General features: G+C 43.3%; 1 protein-coding gene across 2 annotated transcripts in view; it reads right to left on the bottom strand.

Moving 5' to 3' along the window:
• KCTD20 (potassium channel tetramerization domain containing 20) overlaps nucleotides 1-1,948 on the bottom strand; it is a 43,889-nt gene extending 41,941 nt beyond the window's left edge. The window contains exon 1 of one of the 2 annotated variants that reach the window (XM_039466858.2): nucleotides 1,758-1,948. The gene's annotated coding sequence lies outside the window, so the exon portion shown is untranslated. The remainder of the gene's footprint in view (nucleotides 1-1,757) is intronic. The other variant, XM_039466851.2, reaches the window with a different exon arrangement.
• Between the last annotated feature and the right edge of the window lie 15,602 nt (nucleotides 1,949-17,550).

The raw sequence follows: 17,550 nt of genomic DNA, 5'->3' as shown, positions 1-17,550 counted from the left end.
CAGAATTTAAGACTGACATTAACTACTAATCTCATCCAATATCTTTCTTCTTACGGAAAATGAGATTTTTGGAATAGTATGTGTATTTCCAGAATAACAGGAACTAATTATGGATGAAAAAAGAGAACCTTTTGGCAGCAGTGGAGTTTATCCAGCCCTCATTTCTCCCTCAAAGGAGCAATGCAACTCTGTGCCAGATATGTATGTCTATATCAAAATGCTGGGGATAAAACGGCCTACTATAGTGCTTTGAGCAAAGTTGGCATTACTCAGATATTTGGTGACTGAATTGTGTAGCTGAACTGAAAGCCCTCACAAATGCTACTGGTACTGCTACATGCTAGATAATACGACAGTTAAGGCCATGGGAATTATATGGCATTGGCTGCCCTGGTTCCATGGAGAGACGCAGTGAACTGGGCGGAGGAGATTTGGCCTAATGGCATTAAGCTCTGATGATACTGGAAGCAGCCCTCAAAAGGAAAAGATTACTGGGTTATCTCTAAACCACCAAAGCAATATTGGAATATGTATGAAAATCATTTCCTACCCCGTGTCAGGGATAAAAAAAGCATTATCTTTTCTCATATTGGCTTCTGGAGAGTCAAGGCTTCTTGTCTTATGACTGGTTGGTGGCAGGGGAGGAATAAATCAACAAAGGGTTAAGGTTCCTGGGCAGTTTTTAAAATCCGCAGCCCAGCCTAATGGTGGTGTTTCTCAACGTGTGGTCCCTGGATCATCAGTAACAGACCAAGAGTCGGAGTGCCTGCTTAAACCCCAGACTTGGGGACCCACCACAAATCTCTAGAATCAAATTTCTGGAAGAGGTGTTAGGGTACTGCAACCTAATAATCTTTTGTTTCAGAACTATGACCTAGAAATTGGGGTTTCGGGTGGGGGTCTTGAGACTCTGGATTAATCACATCCGACAGTCATTACTATCACTTTGTTTTGGAGACCTTAAAAAAAATACCTCAACTTCTCGCACAGGGAACAGAACACAACTAAAGACTTTGGAAGGTATCTTTATAAGCTGGTTAAACAGTTCCTTCACAGCCTTGTTTATCATGTTAGTTTGTTCACTAAATTCTTATTTAAAAATAAATCTGCTCAACCGAGGAATTTTCAGAAAGAATCACAAACTCCAAAATAGAATAGGTTTTCTCACAGTGCAGAACTGGGCTTGTAAACCTGAAGACACTACTATAAAAAGCAAAGTTTTATTTAAAAGAAAATCGCTGGTTAAGGCTCTCCCCAGCTCTTTTGCACTCAGAGCCACGGATGAAAGCTGGCAATTTGCGGGTGGGCAGGGAAGGAAGAGGCGGAGGCAGGGCTGAAAAGACAGACCAAAATGCACTCTGCTCCGGAGTTCAGGAGGAAGTCCCACCAACTACCTAATTTTTAATGGAGCCAATGAATTGCCAGAAAAAAACGCGTCTGCAAACGTTCTGCCAGTCAACACTCCAGGTTCTCGCCATTCCTCTAGAGCGGGATGAACCACCCGAGGCCTGCAAATAGCAATCAAGTTACACTTAAGCTGTGCCCAGGTCCGTGCCCACCACCTCGGCGCAGCGTCACCTCCCTCCTCTGAATCACCAGACTCTGCCCTCCGCGCGGAAACAGCCGCCCGTCACGCCGCTGCCGACGTGTTCCTCGCGCCCAACTTAGCGCCGCGGCCTTTCGACCCGGGGGTCCGAGCCGCCGCCGCGCCCGGAGGAGACGCCCCCTCGGCCACAAAGAGAAGACTCGGGCCACACCTGCCGCCACACTCGCCCTGCCGGGTCTTCGCGCCCGAAACCGTCCTGCGTCGCCACTTACTCGTCGCTCCCTGCCGCGCCGTCGCGCTCGGGGCCGGAATCGCCCGGGAGGCGCGCGCAGGCCGCGCAGCCAGAAGCCGCCGCCGGGACCGGCTGTGCCGCAGCGGCGCGCGCCCCCCGCCCCGGCCCGCGCGGCCACGCGGCTGAGTCACCCGGCGCTTCAAGTTAAGAGTCCCCTCCGCGCGGGGCACGCCGGGAACGCCGTGCCGGGGGACCTCGCCCGGGGCAGCCCTGTACATGGGTGTCGCCTTTCCTGCAGTGCACTCTGCACTCGACCGCAGACTGCACTCTGAGCTGCGCATATCCTCTCAATTATGAAAGGTCGCAGACGGAAAAGTAGGTAGTTTTCGGAATTGTAGAATAAGCTCGCGCAGCGCCAGGACGGCTCATGCTTACCAAAAAATGTGGAACCCCGATCTCCCCATGCATGGAGCGGGGTTGGGAGCAGAGTAGTAACAATAATGGAGTCACTACCCTGGATATACATTCTGGCCAAAAGAAAGAGAAAAAAAACCCACATTTTCCTCAAAGGCTACCTACTATGACAAAGTTGAGTTACAAATTTTTAATCAACCAGAAGCAAGTTATTGGGAAAACTGAACTGTGTTATGAGTAAAATATTCTAACATTGCAAAAAACATCTATGTATGGTCCGTTTCCTATAAACCGAATGCTGGAAAACCCAAAAGGAAGTTCTCACTGTCATGGTTTCTAGTGGCTTTTGTACTTTTAAAAATTACACTAGGCCGGGCCGGGCGCGGTGGTTCACGCCTGTAATCCCAGCACTTTGGGAGGCCAAGACGGGCAGATCACCTGAGGTCAGGCGTTCCAGACCAGCCTGGCCAACCTGGTGAAACCCCATCTCTACTAAAAATAAAAAATTAGCCGGTGTGGTGGTGTGTAGTACCTGTAATCCCAGCTACTTGGGAGGCTGAGACAGGAGAACTGCTTGAACCCGGGAGGTGGAGGTTGCAGTGAGTTGAGATTGTGCCACTGCACTCCAGCCTGGGCAACAGAGTGAGACCCTGTCTCTAAATAAATAAATAAATAAAATTATATATATATATATATATATAATACACACACACACACACACACACACACACATACATATATATACAATAAATATTTATACTGACTATGCAAACTATTTGTAAATTGTTGTTGAAAGCTATATAAACTAGACATAGCACAATTTTTTAAAATTCTGAGTTGATTTTCCTTTTCCTTACAAGAGAGTCTGTAAAAACAAATCTGGGGCTAAGGATTAGCATTGGTGTTGAAGTGGACTGAATATAAGAAGATAGTTTGACTCATTTCAGTAGGTTTCACATGGTTAACAGATACTTGTATAGCAATCTGGTTTTATCAGGGGCAAAAGCTTTAATTTTCAAAACTGAAGATAAAGGTTTTTTCATTATAATTTGGTCTTAGAGACCTAGAGGGTCATTTTCCATTTCTGTTCTCCCTCATTTATGACTGTAAAGTCTGCAGGACTGTGTTGTGTTTATCTCAACACGGGCTCGGCTGTGAGGCTGCACTAGTCACATCTGTGTGGTGACTCAGCTTCTCTGCTGCTTGCATCTCTGGCTCTGCCATCCCAGCACTTCCGGGCTGGCAGAAGAGCTAGATTGGAGAATCCTGTAAGGGCTTTCCTTTGCCTCTGCCAGAGTGAGTGGCCTTTTCACTTCTGCTGACGTTTTACTTGTCTGAACTAGTCACCTGGCTCAACCTGACTGACTCTAAGAAGGCTGTGAGATATAAGTTCCTGCCTGGAGAAAAGGAATATGAAAAAAGATTTGACTATAAACCAATTTGAATGTGTTATAGGTTCCAAACTTTACAGCAGTAGCATAGAGGATTGTTCAAACGAATGCCTTTATTTCCATTTCTATAAAGTACAGTGTTAACAGCCTTCCAGTCAAAGGAAGTAAAAAAACCTTCTGATATTCCTGCAAGACAGTTCTTGAAACGAATTCTTTCTGGAAAGATACCTCCCTGCAGATTTGTATATTGTCTTTCTTTCTTTCAACAGTTCTTGCTCTGTTGCCCAGGCAGGTCTTGAACTCCTAGGCTCAAGCTATCTTCCTGCTTCTGCCTCCCTAAGTTTGGGGATTACTGGCATGAGTCACTGCACTGGCTGCAGATTTGTGGTATACAAAAATCTGGCCTGAAGTTTGGAGAATCAGGCTAACTACTGGGTCTTATTTCTTTTCTTTTCTTTCTTTCTTTTTTTTTAAAACAAAACAAAACAAAACAAAACAAAACACTTTTACTTTGGAAATTAAAGCATACAGAAAAATGTAACAAATACCCGTTATCCATCATCCAAAATAAATAAGTGATAACATGACTTTTAATTAATAGTTAATGGCTCTACTTTTGGCTAAAATTTCATATAATGAATAGCATATGAGACTGGGTACCTTTTTTGGGCAGACATCAAAGAGATGGGATATGAGCAATGGACATTCACAGAAAGCATTCATGTTTGCTGATTTTTATCATTTTATTTCTAATTTAATGTAGGTGTCTCAGACTCAAACCCTGAGTCTCTGAGATGCATTTGCATCTGAAGCCTAAACCCTCTATTTTTTTTTTTTTGAGGCAGGGTCTCTCTTTGTTGCCCAGGCTGGGTGCAGTGGCATGATTGCCACTCGCTGCAGGCTCAACCTTCTGGAGACAGGTGATCCTCGCACCTCCCACTCCAAAATAGCTGGGACTGCAGTCATGAACCACCATACCAACCTAATTGTTTTATTTTTATTTTTTGTCGAGATGGGGTGGAAAGGGGAAGTCCTAGGCTCAGGCAGTCCTTCCAGTTTGGCCTCCCAAAGTGCTAGGGTTACAGGCGTGAGCCACCAGGCCCCTACTGTAACCCTTTCTAATGTCAGATTGGCAGACTGGAGTTTTCAGTTGATGTAGTGACAGTACAGTTCATCTGATTTGCTGAGTTAAGTCTCCTTAAACAGCATCTACTACTAGTAAAATTACAAAGCACGCATCCCAACATTTTATAGCATTTAGGCTTCTTAACAACCATACGAGATAGATTTTATTACTCAGATTTACAAATGAGGAAACCAAGAAATGAACATGCAAAGTGTTAAGTCGTTGTTAAACTACTAACTAAATAGTGCTTGTGGGCTGAGAACTCAGGTCATCTGATTCCAAAGTTCTTGTTCACCATATATTAAGTAGTGACAATTCCAAACAACTAATTTAAGGTTGATTCTTAAGAATAAAAATATTTTTTAAAATAATAGCTATTGTAAATTGTCATACAAAAAGCTAATTCTCATTTCTACAGAGTTATCTTATGTAGCACATGTAAAAACAACCCAAAATCTCAAGATTTTGAACTCTCTCTCTCTAATTAAATTTGCTAAATGTTCATTTTGTTTTATTTTGTTTGAGACAGGGTCTTGCCCTGTCACTCAGGCTGGAGTGCAGTGGTGGGATCATGGTTCAATGCAGTCTCAACCTTCTGGGCTCAAGTGATCCTCCCACCTCAGCCTCTTGAGTAGCTAGGACTATAGGTACAGGCCACCACGCCAGATCTCCCAAAGTGTTGGTATTACAGGTGTGAGCCACTGTGCCCCACCTATGGTAAAGAGGTTTTTTTTTTTTTTTTTTTCTGTCAAGCTGTTCTTTATTTCAGGGAGAGGGCAAGGGACGGGGCTCAGTCTTTCTTGGCTTTCCTCATGGTGGCCAGGACGTTGCTGAGCTCTTCCCGCTTCCTCTTGGCGCGCATGTGCGTCCCCACCCATGTCTTGATGAACTTGAGGGCCTGGTGCGCCGCTCGTATGGGGTGAAGCCACACACCTCTCAGATCATGTCCCACACGAACTTGGTGTATTTGGTCAGGTGCTCTCAGTGGTGGCTGTGCCTGGATTTGCTCACATTCTTGGTCACCTTGTGGCCCTTGTTGAGGCCCACGGCTCTAGGGTAGCACAGAGCCATGGCTGCTGCTCTCCAAAGCCGGCCGCGGTGGAAGGGCTCGATAAAAAACATTTTAGAAGAAACAGTTGGGAGGGAGGGATCAGCCCTACTTGAGAACTGAAATACATGTTCTTCATACCCACCTATTTGCAAATGTATCCATTTTCTTTTCTGGGACAATATTAAGCTTAAATTACTCTAAAAGAATAATAAATGCTTTAAGAAAAAACAAATCGGGCCAGGCGCGGTGGCTCAAGCCTGTAATCTCAGCACTTTGGAAGGCTGAGGCGGGTGGATCACGAGGTCAAGAGATCGAGACCATCCTGGTCAACATGGTGAAACCCTGTCTCTACTAAAAATACAAAAAATTAGCTGGGCATGGTGGCGCATGCTTGTAATCCCAGCCACTCGGGAGGCTGAGGCAGGAGAATTGCCTGAACCCAGGAGACGGAGGTTGCAGTGAGCCGAGATCGCGCCATAGCACTCCAGCCTGGGTAACAAGAGCAAAACTCCGTCTCAAAAAAACAAAAAACAAAAAACAAATCCTTTGAAAGACAGTCCACATTGTAATACAATTTTGGAATTCTATTTAGGCTGTCTTTTTTTTGAAAGGTAATGAGCAAGTAAGTAGTAGAATGTATTTTGAGTGTCAGAGGAAGGGTAAACTGGAAGGATGAAAGATAAGGAGACTTGTCTCCAGTAACAGCCAGGAAAGTAATCTATAAACATTTCCTCTTGAAATTTTGATGAGAGCATAGCTCCCTCCCTTTCCCATCCACATGCCAGGATAATTCACCTCTGAGCTACATGACTTTTAAAAATCCTATTAATGAATGCTCAGTTTGAGATTCAAGAATCAAACAAACCTTTGTAAATAAAAGTCCCGTGTGGACTCAGGAAACGTGGAAATGTGTTACCCTGGGCTTTGGCAGAGGCTGGGTGTAAACTGATAATGTTTATCTCTTGTTATTCCTGTTGCTGGTTTACAAACAGGCTCTGACCTTTCTATCTCATGTACCAGCTCTGACGGCTCACATGACCTCTTGTTTATGAAGACAAGTCTCATTCTTGAAGCTAATACTGAGAATGCTGAGAAGTCTTTTTCTTGTTTTTTTTTTTTTTTTTTTTTTTTTTTTTTTTTTGAGATGGAGTCTGTCTCTGTCACCCAGGCTGGATTACAGGCATGCGCCACCATGCCCAGCTAATTTTGTATTTTTAGGAAAAATTAAGCACTTTGGGAGGCCGAGGCTGGTGGATCACTTGATCCCAGGAGTTTGAAACCAGCCTGGCCAACATGGTGAAACACCCACTGTACTAAAAATACAAAAATAGCCGGGTGTGGTGGCACATGCCTGTAATCCCAGCTACTCGAGAGGCTGAGGCAGGATAATTGCTTGCATCTGGGAGGCAGAGGTTGCAGTGACGACTTTGTGCCACAGCATTCCAACCTGGGTGACAGAGTGAAACTATGTCTCAGGAAAAAAAGTCACCTTCTCAATAAGGCCTTCCCTTAACATCTCTGCTTAACATTACAAACCTCAACATTCCTTATCCCTTTCCTTTCTTAATTTTTCTCCAAAGCATCTATAACTATCTGATAAACTACATACTTTATTTGTGTAGATATTCTTCGTCTCCCTTCCAAACTCCGTGAGATCAGGAATATTGTCTCTTTGATCACTCCCATATCTCCAATACTTAAACAGAGCCTAACATACAGCAGGTGCTTAATAAAAGTTGAATAAATGAATGAAGGAAGGAATGAAAAGCCATTAGCAGTAGGCTAAGGAACTTAGACTTTGTCCTGTTAGTAATTGAAAATCATTAAAGGAATTTTTCCCCCTCTTATAGTTGATATCAGCTAGGAAAATGGAATGAATTCCTAGGAAAAAGGAAAACAAAGCAAACAAAAGAGGGAAACTTTGCAATTTATTAACTCAAGCATGAAAGTACAGAAAATAAGCAGGGCTCAACATACTTGGAAAAGTCAGTCTGAACTTACTTCATTAAAACATGTTGTTGCACTAATCTAATGAATTGTTGGGCAAATGAGGCATGAAACATTGCCAAAATATAAAGTCAATAAAATATCCAAATTACTCTTTAATGTCATTATATGTTTTATTTTAGTGGGAGCTGGTAAAGAATAGATTATTCCCAAATCTACATTACTAACAAAATAAATGAAATTATTGTACAAAGAATTTATTATTCTGGTAAATTGGTAATAGTGGCAGGTCAAAAGCAACTGAAACTCCAACAAAAGATACACATGTGCTTAATTTATAATAAAGCATTAATAGGCTGGGCACAGTGGCCCATGTCTGTAATCCCAGCACTTTGGGAGGCCAAGGCGGGTGGATCACCTGAGGTCAGGAGTTCAAGACCAACCTGACCGACCTGGTGAAATCCTGTCTTTACTAAAAATACAAAAATTAGCTGGGTGTGATGGCAGTTTCCTGTAATCCCAGCTACTCAGGAGGCTGAGGCAGGAAAATCACTTGAACCTGGGAGGCAGAGGTCGCAGTGAGCCGAGATTGCGTCATTGTACTCCAGCCTGAGAGACAGAGCAAGACTCTGTCTCAAAAAAAGAAAAAAAGAAAAAAAAAAAAAAGAAAAGAAAAGAAAAAAAGAAAGCATTGATAAAATAGAACCTACATTTACTTCAGTTACTCCGTCCCTAGGAATTCAAAATAATGCTGAAGGAGATGAAACATGGTAGTATATAAGCAAATTTGAGACCAGCATGAAATGACTAAGGACTACAATATAATTTCCTTTTAAGAAAACATACAATTCAGGACAAACAGCTATCGTTGGAATAAAAAATAAACAAATAAACATGCAATTATCAGACACATCCCTAAGACTTATTTAGAAAAGAATAAAGAAAATGTCTTTATCCTAGGGTTAATTCTAGAGTTTTTTCTACTACATTCTGGATGTGGTTGAGTGCAGCATTTCCTATAGCTGAGTGAGATTAATGAAAAGATCTGGGTTATGTTTTCAGTAGTGAAAAGTGAAAATGGGCTGGGCACAGTGGCTCATGCTTGTAATCCCAGCAGTTTGGGAGGCCAGAGAGGGCAGATCATGAGGTCAGGAGTTCGAGACCATTCCTGGCCAACATGGTGAAACCCTGTCTGTACTAAAAATACAAAAATTAGTTGGGCATGGTGGCACGCACCTGTAGTCCTAGCTAATCGGGAGGCTGAGGCAGGAGAATCGCTTGAACCCAGGAGGTGGAGGTTCAGTGAGCTGAGATCACACCACTGCACTCCAGCCCAGGCAACAGAGTGAGACTCTGTCTCAAAAGAAAAAAAAAGAAAAGAAAAGAAAAGTGAAGATGATTTATTCTAGAAACCCTGATTGCATTATAGTACTGTCAAATTATTAAAATATTGACAAATTAGGTACAGTTTAGTAAGAGCTAGCAGCTCCCCATGAGATTCTTTTACCTTGCTTAAATCATGCCCTCCTCCTTTCTCCAAACTTTGAATAATCAAAAACATGCAAAAGCTGTTTATCAAAACATGTATCCTCCAGGCCTCTATGTCCACGGTGAGGAACTTCATAATAAGGAACAAACATATAAACAATAAGATAAATAATGAGAAGTAGGTACATTCAGAAATATTTCTTCAGCTTATTAACTAAGAGCCCAAACAGAGCATTCTCTTTGCTTATTTGGAGTGTTGATGCCTACTTGGAAACAAGTCAATGTTTGTGAATATGTATAGAAAGTATAAGAAAAAGGAAGCATCAAAAACATGAAGTGATGGCCAGGCGCGGTGACTCACGCCTGTAAATCCCAGCACTTTGGGAGGCTGAGGCAGGCAGATCACTTGAGGTCAGGAGTTCAAGATCAGCCTGGCCAATATGGTGAACTGTCATCTCTACTAAAAATACAAAAATTAGCCAGGCATGGTAGCACATGCCTGTAGTGCCAGCTACTCAGGAGGCTGAGGCAGGAGAATCACTTGAACTAGGAAGGCGGAGGTTGCAGTGAGCCGAGATCGTGCCATTGTACTCCAGCCTGGGCATTGCAGCGAGACTCCATCTCAAAAAAACAAAACAAAACAAAAGTTATATCATTTTTATAAGGCAGTATGATGTAGTGAAAAAAATATTGGAAAAAGAGCCATATGACCTATATTTGAGGCCATTATACCGCTTACTGACTGAACAAGTCACACAGAGGCTTAGAATTCCGAATTTGTAGGTAACTGACCTACCTTTGCCATGAAGTTGTTATGAAAAAGCAAAAATTGGGCTGGGCTCGGTGGCTCATGCCTGTAATCCCAATACTTTGGGAGGCTAAGGCAGGCAGATCACTTGAGGTCAGGAGTTCAAGACCAGCCTGGCCAACATGTTGAAACCCTGTCTCTACTAAAAATACAAAAATTAGCCAGGTATGGTGGTATGCACATGTAATCCCAGCTACTTGGGAGACTGAGACAGAATTGCTTGAACCCGGGAGGTGAAGGTTGCAGTGAGCTGAGATTTTACCACTGCACTCCAGCCTGGGTGACAGAACAAAACTCTATCTAAAAAAAAAAAGAAAAAAAAAAATCAGAATGTATGCAATGTATTTTATAACCTTAAAGCACTAGAGAAATTTAAGGTACTATTAGAATTAGTATGATATATACACCCTATCCAAACTAGTATTATCTTTTTCATGAGGTAAAATTGCCCTCATTAATGTCAACCTTAAATTGTTTGCATATAAAAATGAACCAGTTAGTTTTCTTAACATTTGTTATGCAGTTTTTTGTTTGTTTTTTGAGATGGAGTCTTGCTATATTGCCCAGGCTGGTATTGTACTCCTACTCAAGAGATCCCCCTGCCTCAGTCTCCTGGTTAGCTGAGATTACAGGCACGTGCCACCATTCTTAGCTTGTTATGCAGCTTTAATGAGAATAAAAACATGTTACAATGATGAAATATTTTCAATATTTTTTCTTTTATCCATAATCATGAATAACAACAGAGTCAGTATTTTAAAGTGAATTAAACATCATTTTATTTATTTATTTATTTTTTGAAGCTGAGTTTTGCTCTGGTGGCCCAGGCTATAGTGCATATAGCATGATTTAGGTTTACTGCAACCTCTGCCTCCTGGGTTCAAGAGATTCTCTTGTCTCGGCCTTCTGAGTAGTGGGGATTACAGGTGCCTGTCACCATGCCTGGCTAATTTTTGTATTTCTAGTAGAGACAGCGTTTCACCTTTTTGGCCAGGCTGGTCTTGAACTCTTGACCTCAGGTGATCCACCCGCCTTGGCCTACCAAAGTGCTGGGATTATAGGCTGGAACCACCTTGCCCAGCCTATAACCTGATTTTTTTTTTTTTTTTTTTGAGATGGAGTCTCCCTCTGTTGCCAGGCTGGAGTGCAGTGGTGCCATCTCAGCTCACTGCAACCTCCACCTCCCGGGTTCAAGTGATTCTCCTGTCTCGGCCTCCTGAGTAGCTGGGATTACAGGCATGTGCCACAATGTCCAGCTAATTTTGTATTTTTAGTAGAGATGGTGTTTCTCCATGTTGGCCAGGCTGGTTTCGAACTCCTGATCTCAGGTGATCTGCCCACCTCAACCTCCCAAAGTGCTAGAATCCAAGCAGTTCTTAAACAGATTTTCAAACATGTCTCCTTTCTGAAGCACTACATTTCTCCCATCTCCCTTCCTTTCACCTCCCTCTGCACTTCCCTGCTTCTGACACCTGAGTGTTTCCAGGGCTCCTCAGGGAGATGTGTCTTGCTTCTCCTTGGTTTCTCCTTCTCTAAGCTCTTAGGCTTGACCTTCCTTGGATCTATTAAGTTCTTTAATAGCCTCCATCCATTTTCTATTTTCGGGCATTGTGGTTTCAGTTCAAGAAAAATGAAATGAGTGTTTCCGGGTGTTCCGCCCCTGCCCCCACCGTCCCCCTGTTGTTTTTGAGAGAGTGTGTGGGGAAGATCTCAGCTATTTTCTTTCTTTTTTTTTTTTTGAGACGGAGTTTTTGCTCGTTACCCAGGCTGGAGTGCAATGGCGCAATCTCGGCTCACCACAACCTCCACCTCCTGGGTTCAGGCAATTCTCCTGCCTCAGCCTCCTGAGTAGCTGGGATTACAGGCACGCGCCACCATGCCCAGCTGATTTTTTGTATTTTTAGTAGAGACGGGGTTTCACCATGTTGACCAGGATGGTCTCGATCTCTCGACCTCGTGATCCACCCGCCTCGGCCTCCCAAAGTGCTGGGATTATAGGCTTGAGCCACCACGCCCGGCAGATCTCAGCTATTTTCAATGGAAAGTTCTGTTTGTATTTTTAGTTCTTTACATGCCTTGAATTCTTTTTTTTTTTTTTCACTGTTTAAGGAATTTTTAATAAAGCAAGAATTTTATAATCCAAATTACGTTTCCTTGCTCAGTTTTCAATTCTGTTACTTAAAACAGAACTGACATTTTGAGCTATTCCACAGTAAAGAATTACAAAATTAAAGAAAGGAATGCTTTAAATTTTTGTACTTTGCTGGAAATTCTTTTTCCCAGGGTCTATAAAACATTAATTTGTTTTTATATTTTACTATTTTTGTTTGTTTGTTTTTAAATCAATAAGTAATCTAGGACTAGCATTATGTTTGCTAGACCTGGCATTTGCTCGGTACATAAGGTTCAAAGTTTCCTTTCCTTTTTTTATTTATTTTATATTTTGCAATGTTTTTTTTCCATAATATTTAAGTTTTTCGATGTTTAGATATTTTTCTTCGGTTGAATTCTTTACTGCCTTTAAGCTTTTGCACTTGGTATTCAGTTCCCCCAGACATTCTTTTTCCCTCGCTCATCTTTCCTCCAGGACAATTACAAGGCAGATTTTAGGTCCTAACTTAAACGTCGTTCCTAGATAAGTCCTTCCTGATCACCTAGACTATGTTAGGTCCACCTCTCTTGATATAGCTATATCTTTTTTTTTTTTTCCAGAGTGGACTTTTTATTTCACGATGACCATGTGGAAAAGCTGAGGGAAAGAGACTCAAGTCTGTCTGTCTCCTTGGTTGGGACCCACTGGATTTTCATACATGGTTCACACAACCATAAGCCCCCACTGGATAACGTCACAAGAGTTCTGAGTGTTGGGATATAAGGAAAGAATAACAGTGGGAAAGTGTTGGGGGCAGGATATATCTATATCTATCTGTGTGTGTGTGTGTGTGTGTGTGTGTGTGTGTGTGTGTGTATGTGTGTATAATTTTATTTATTTATTTATTTATTTTTGAGACGGAGTTTTACTCTTGTTACCCAGGCTGGAGTGCAGCGGCGTGATCTCAGCTCACTGCAACCTCCTCCTCCTAGGTACAAGCGATTCTCTTGCCTCAGCTTCCTGAGTATCTGGGATTATAGGCACCCACCACCATCCCTGGCTAATTTTTGTATTTTTATAGAGACAGGGTTTTACCATGTTGGCCAGGCTGGTCTTAAACGCTTGACCTCAAGTGATACACTCACCTCGGCCTCCCAAAGTGCTAGGATTACAGGCATGAGCCACTGCACGTGGCTTTGATATATATTTTTTGAGGCAGGATCTCATTCTATTGCCCAGGCTGGAGTGCAGTAGCACAATCACGGCTCACTACAACCTCTGCCTCCCAGGCTCAAGCAATCTTTCCACCTCAGCCTCCTGAGTAGCTGGGACAATAGGCACATGGCATTACACCCAGCTAATTTTTCTATTTTTTGGAGAAACACGGTTTCGTAGTGTTGCTCAGGCTGTTCCCAAACTCCTGATCTCAAGCCATCAACCCACCTTGGTTTCCCAAAGTGCTGGGATTACAGGCATGAGCCATCGTGCTGGGCTTATGTACTCTTATATCACCCAACATGACTCTAATATAGCCTCTTTCTCCTGCTAGACTGTAGCGCCACAAGAAAAGGGTCCGTGTGTGTGTGTCTTGTTCACTGCTATATCCCCAGTGTCCAGAGCAGTGCCTGGCATTCAGTAGGAGATCAATATATATTTTTCATTGTCAAACAACATATATTGCTTGACTAATAAGTAATTTTTTTTTTTTTTTTTGAGACGGAGTTTCGCCCTTGTTACCCAGGCTGGAGTGCAATGGCGCGATCTCGGCTCACCGCAACCTTCGCCTCCTGGGTTCAGGCAATTCTCCTGCCTCAGCCTCCTGAGTAGCTGGGATTACAGGCATGAGCCACCATGCCCAGCTAATTTTTTGTGTTTTTAGTAGAGACGGGGTTTCACCATGTTGACCAGGATGGTCTCGATCTCTCAACCTCGTGATCCACCCGCCTCGGCCTCCCAAAGTGCTGGGATTACAGGCTTGAGCCACCGTGCCCGGCCGAATAAGTAATTATTTAGAGTTCAGCACTCCTAGTTAATATAATCTTTCTATTGCTATGGACAAAGCCCATACCCTTATAGTATAGTGTTTCCATAATTACATTTCCAAATTTATCTGACAATGAACTTTTTAAAATGACAATTTACTAACAATATGTGTTCAGATTAACATATATATAGATTTTCTACTGCTGCTGTAACAAATGACCACAAACTGAGTGGCTTAAAACAATGCAAATTTATCTTACAGTTCTGGGGGTCAGAAGTCTCAAATGAGTTGGCAGGGCTGCATTCCAGGTGGAGGCTCTAGGAGAGAATCCATCTCCTTATCTTTTTCAGCTTCTGGAGGCTGCCTGCATTCCTTGGCTTATAGATAGATTCTTCTCATGTCACTCTGGCCTCTGCTCCCATTGTCACATTTCTTTCTGTGAATCTGACCCTCTTGCCTCCCTCTGTAAGCATTATGTGATTAGGTGGGGCCCAGCTAATCCACCATAATCTCTTCCTCTCAAGAGCCTTAATAGAATTACGTTTACAAAGTCCCTTCTGCCAGGTATCGTAACATATTCACAGATTGTGGGAATTAGGAGATGGACATTTTGTGAGGCTGTTATCTAGCCTACAACACATAGACAGCAAAAGATGAACCCATAGATGAATTAATAATTAATTGCCGCTGGGCGCGGTGGCTCACGCCTGTAATCCCAGCACTTTGGGAGGCCGAGGCGGGTGGATCACAAGGTCAAGAGATCGAGACCATCCTGGTCAACGTGCAACGTGGTGAAACCCCGTTTCTACTAAAAATACAAAAAATTAGCTGGGCATGGTGGTGCATGCCTGTAATCCCAGCTACTCAGGAGGGTGAGGCAGGAGAATTGCCTGAACCCAGGAGGTGGAGGTTGCGGTGAGCCGAGATCTCGCCATTGCACTCCAGCCTGGGTAACAAGAGTGAAACTCCACCTCAAAAAAAAAAAAAAAAAAAAAAAATTAATTGCCACAATACATGATAAGAGATTTCCTTTTTTTCTTTTGAGATGGAGTTTCGCTCTGTCACCCTGGCTGAAGTGCACTGACATGATCTTGCCCCACTGCAACCTCTGTTTCCTGGGTTCAAGCGATTCTCCTGCCTCAGCCTCTGAGGTAGCCTGGACTACAGGGATGCGCCACTATGCCTGGCTAATTTTTGTATTTTTAGTAGAGACGAGGTTTTGCCATGTTGGCCAGGCTGGTCTCCAGCTCCTGAGCTCAAGTGATCTGGCCACCTGGGCCTCCCAAAGTGCTGGGATTACAGATGCGAGCCACCTCACCTGGTCAAAAACTTTATTTTTCTTTCTTTTGAGACAGAGTCTCACTGTATTGTGAAGCTGGAGTGCAGTGGCACCATCTCGGCTCCTACAACCTCCGCCTCCCAGGTCTAAGCAATTCTCCTGCCTCAGCCTCCCGAGTATCTGGGACTACGGGCACACGCCACCACGTCCAGCTAATTTTTGTATTTTTAGTAGAGACAGGATTTCACCATGTTGGCCAGGATGGTCTCGATCTCTTGACCTTGTGATCTGCCAGCCTCGGCCTCCCAAAGTGCTGGGATTACAGGCCTGAGCCACCATGCCTGGCACCAAAACCTTTACTTCTAATGTATTATAAGCTCTATATCAGAACAACCCACAATGTAGATAAAATAAATTATTTTATTAAGTAAAAACTTTCATAAATATATATCAAAATAATAAGACTTGGTCCAGCATGGTGGCTCATGCCTGTAATCGCAGAACTTTGGGAGGCCTAGATGGGCCAATCGCTTCAGATCAGGAGTTTGACACCAGCCTGGCCAACATCGTGAAGCCCCATCTCTACTAAAAATATAAAAATTAGCTGGGCATGGTGGCACATGCCTGTAGTCCCAGTTATTTGGGAGGCTGAGTCAGGAGAATCACTTGAACCCGGGAGGTAGAGGTTAAAATGAGCTGAGAGGGCACCACTGCACTCCAGCCTGGGGGACAGAGTGAGACTCTGTCTCAAAAAAAAAATAGTAATAATAAGACAAGATACCTAACATAAACTAGTACTTATTAAATAGACATGCATCAACTTAATGGTTGCTGAAGCATGTGCAGATACATTTTCATGCTTTCATGAATTCTGAGATTTCCTGGTTGTATAATATTTTCAGGTAGGCCCACCTTTTTTTTTTTGGTGACAGTCTCGCTCTGTCTCCAGGCTGGAGTGCAGTGGCGCAATCTTGGCTCACTGCAACCTCCGCTTCCTGGGTTCAAGTCATTCTCCTGCCTCAGCCTCCTGAGTAGCTGGGACTACAGGCATGCGCCACCATGCCCAGCTAATTTTTGTATTTTTAGTAGAGATGGGATTCCATCACGTTGGCCAGGATGGTCTCAATCTCTTGACCTCATGATCCGCCCACCTTGACTTCGCAAAGTGCTGGGATTACAGGCATGAGCCACTGCACCCGACTAGTAATTAAGGGTAATTATGCAGTTTTTTTCTGAGACAAGGTCTCACTCTGTCACCCAGATTAGAATGCAGTGGCACGATCTTGGCTCACTGCAACCTCTGCTACCTAGGCTCAAGTTATTCTCCGGCCTTAGTCTCCCAAGTAGTTGGGATTACAGACATGCACCACCATGCCTAGCTAATTTTTGCATTTTTAGTAGAGATGGGTTTTCACCACGTTGGTCAGGCTCGTATCAAACTCCTGACCTCAAATGATCTACCTGCCTCTACCTCCCAAAGTGCTGGGTTTATAAGAGTGAGCTGCCACGCCTGGCCTGGCAATTATCCAATTATACTAGCAGTTACAGAAAAGAGTATAGTGTTTTTTTTCTGGCATATATGTACATATGTATGTATATATATCTTTCTATTTTGAGACAGGGTCTTTGTCCCCCAGACTGGAATGCAGTGGCATGAACACGGCTCATTGCTTAAGTGATTCTCCCACCTCAGCCTCCCAAAGTAGCTGGGATTACAGGTGTGCGCCACCCCTAGAGTAATTTGTATATATTTTTGTAGAGACCAGATTTCACAATGTTGTCCAGGCTGTTCTCAAATTCCTCAGCTCAAGTGGCTCATGTGCACAGTGGCTCATGCGTGCCATCACAACACTTTGGGAGGCCGAGGCGGGTGGATCACTTGAGGTCAGGAGTTCAAGACCAGCCTGGCCAACTTGTGAAACCCTGTCTCTACTAAAATACAAAAATTAGCCAGGCGTGGTGGCATGCATCTGTAATCCCAGCTACTCGGGAAGCCGAGGTAGGAGAATTGCTTAAACCCGGGAGGTGGAGGTTGCAGTGAGCTGAGATGGCACCATGCACTCTTGGAGCCTGGGCGACAGAGTGAGAGACTGTCTCAAAGAAAAAAAAGAGAAAAAGTTTTAGATGAAAAATATAATTAGCATTAATTAGTTTCAATAAATACCTATTAACATCTTGCAGTATTGTTTGGG

This window comes from Saimiri boliviensis, chromosome 4 (genome assembly GCF_048565385.1).
Source record: "Saimiri boliviensis isolate mSaiBol1 chromosome 4, mSaiBol1.pri, whole genome shotgun sequence".
Lineage (NCBI taxonomy): Eukaryota > Metazoa > Chordata > Mammalia > Primates > Cebidae > Saimiri > Saimiri boliviensis.
The sequence above is the reverse complement of the archived record's forward strand: the minus strand, read 5'-3'. Positions and strand labels throughout refer to the sequence as shown.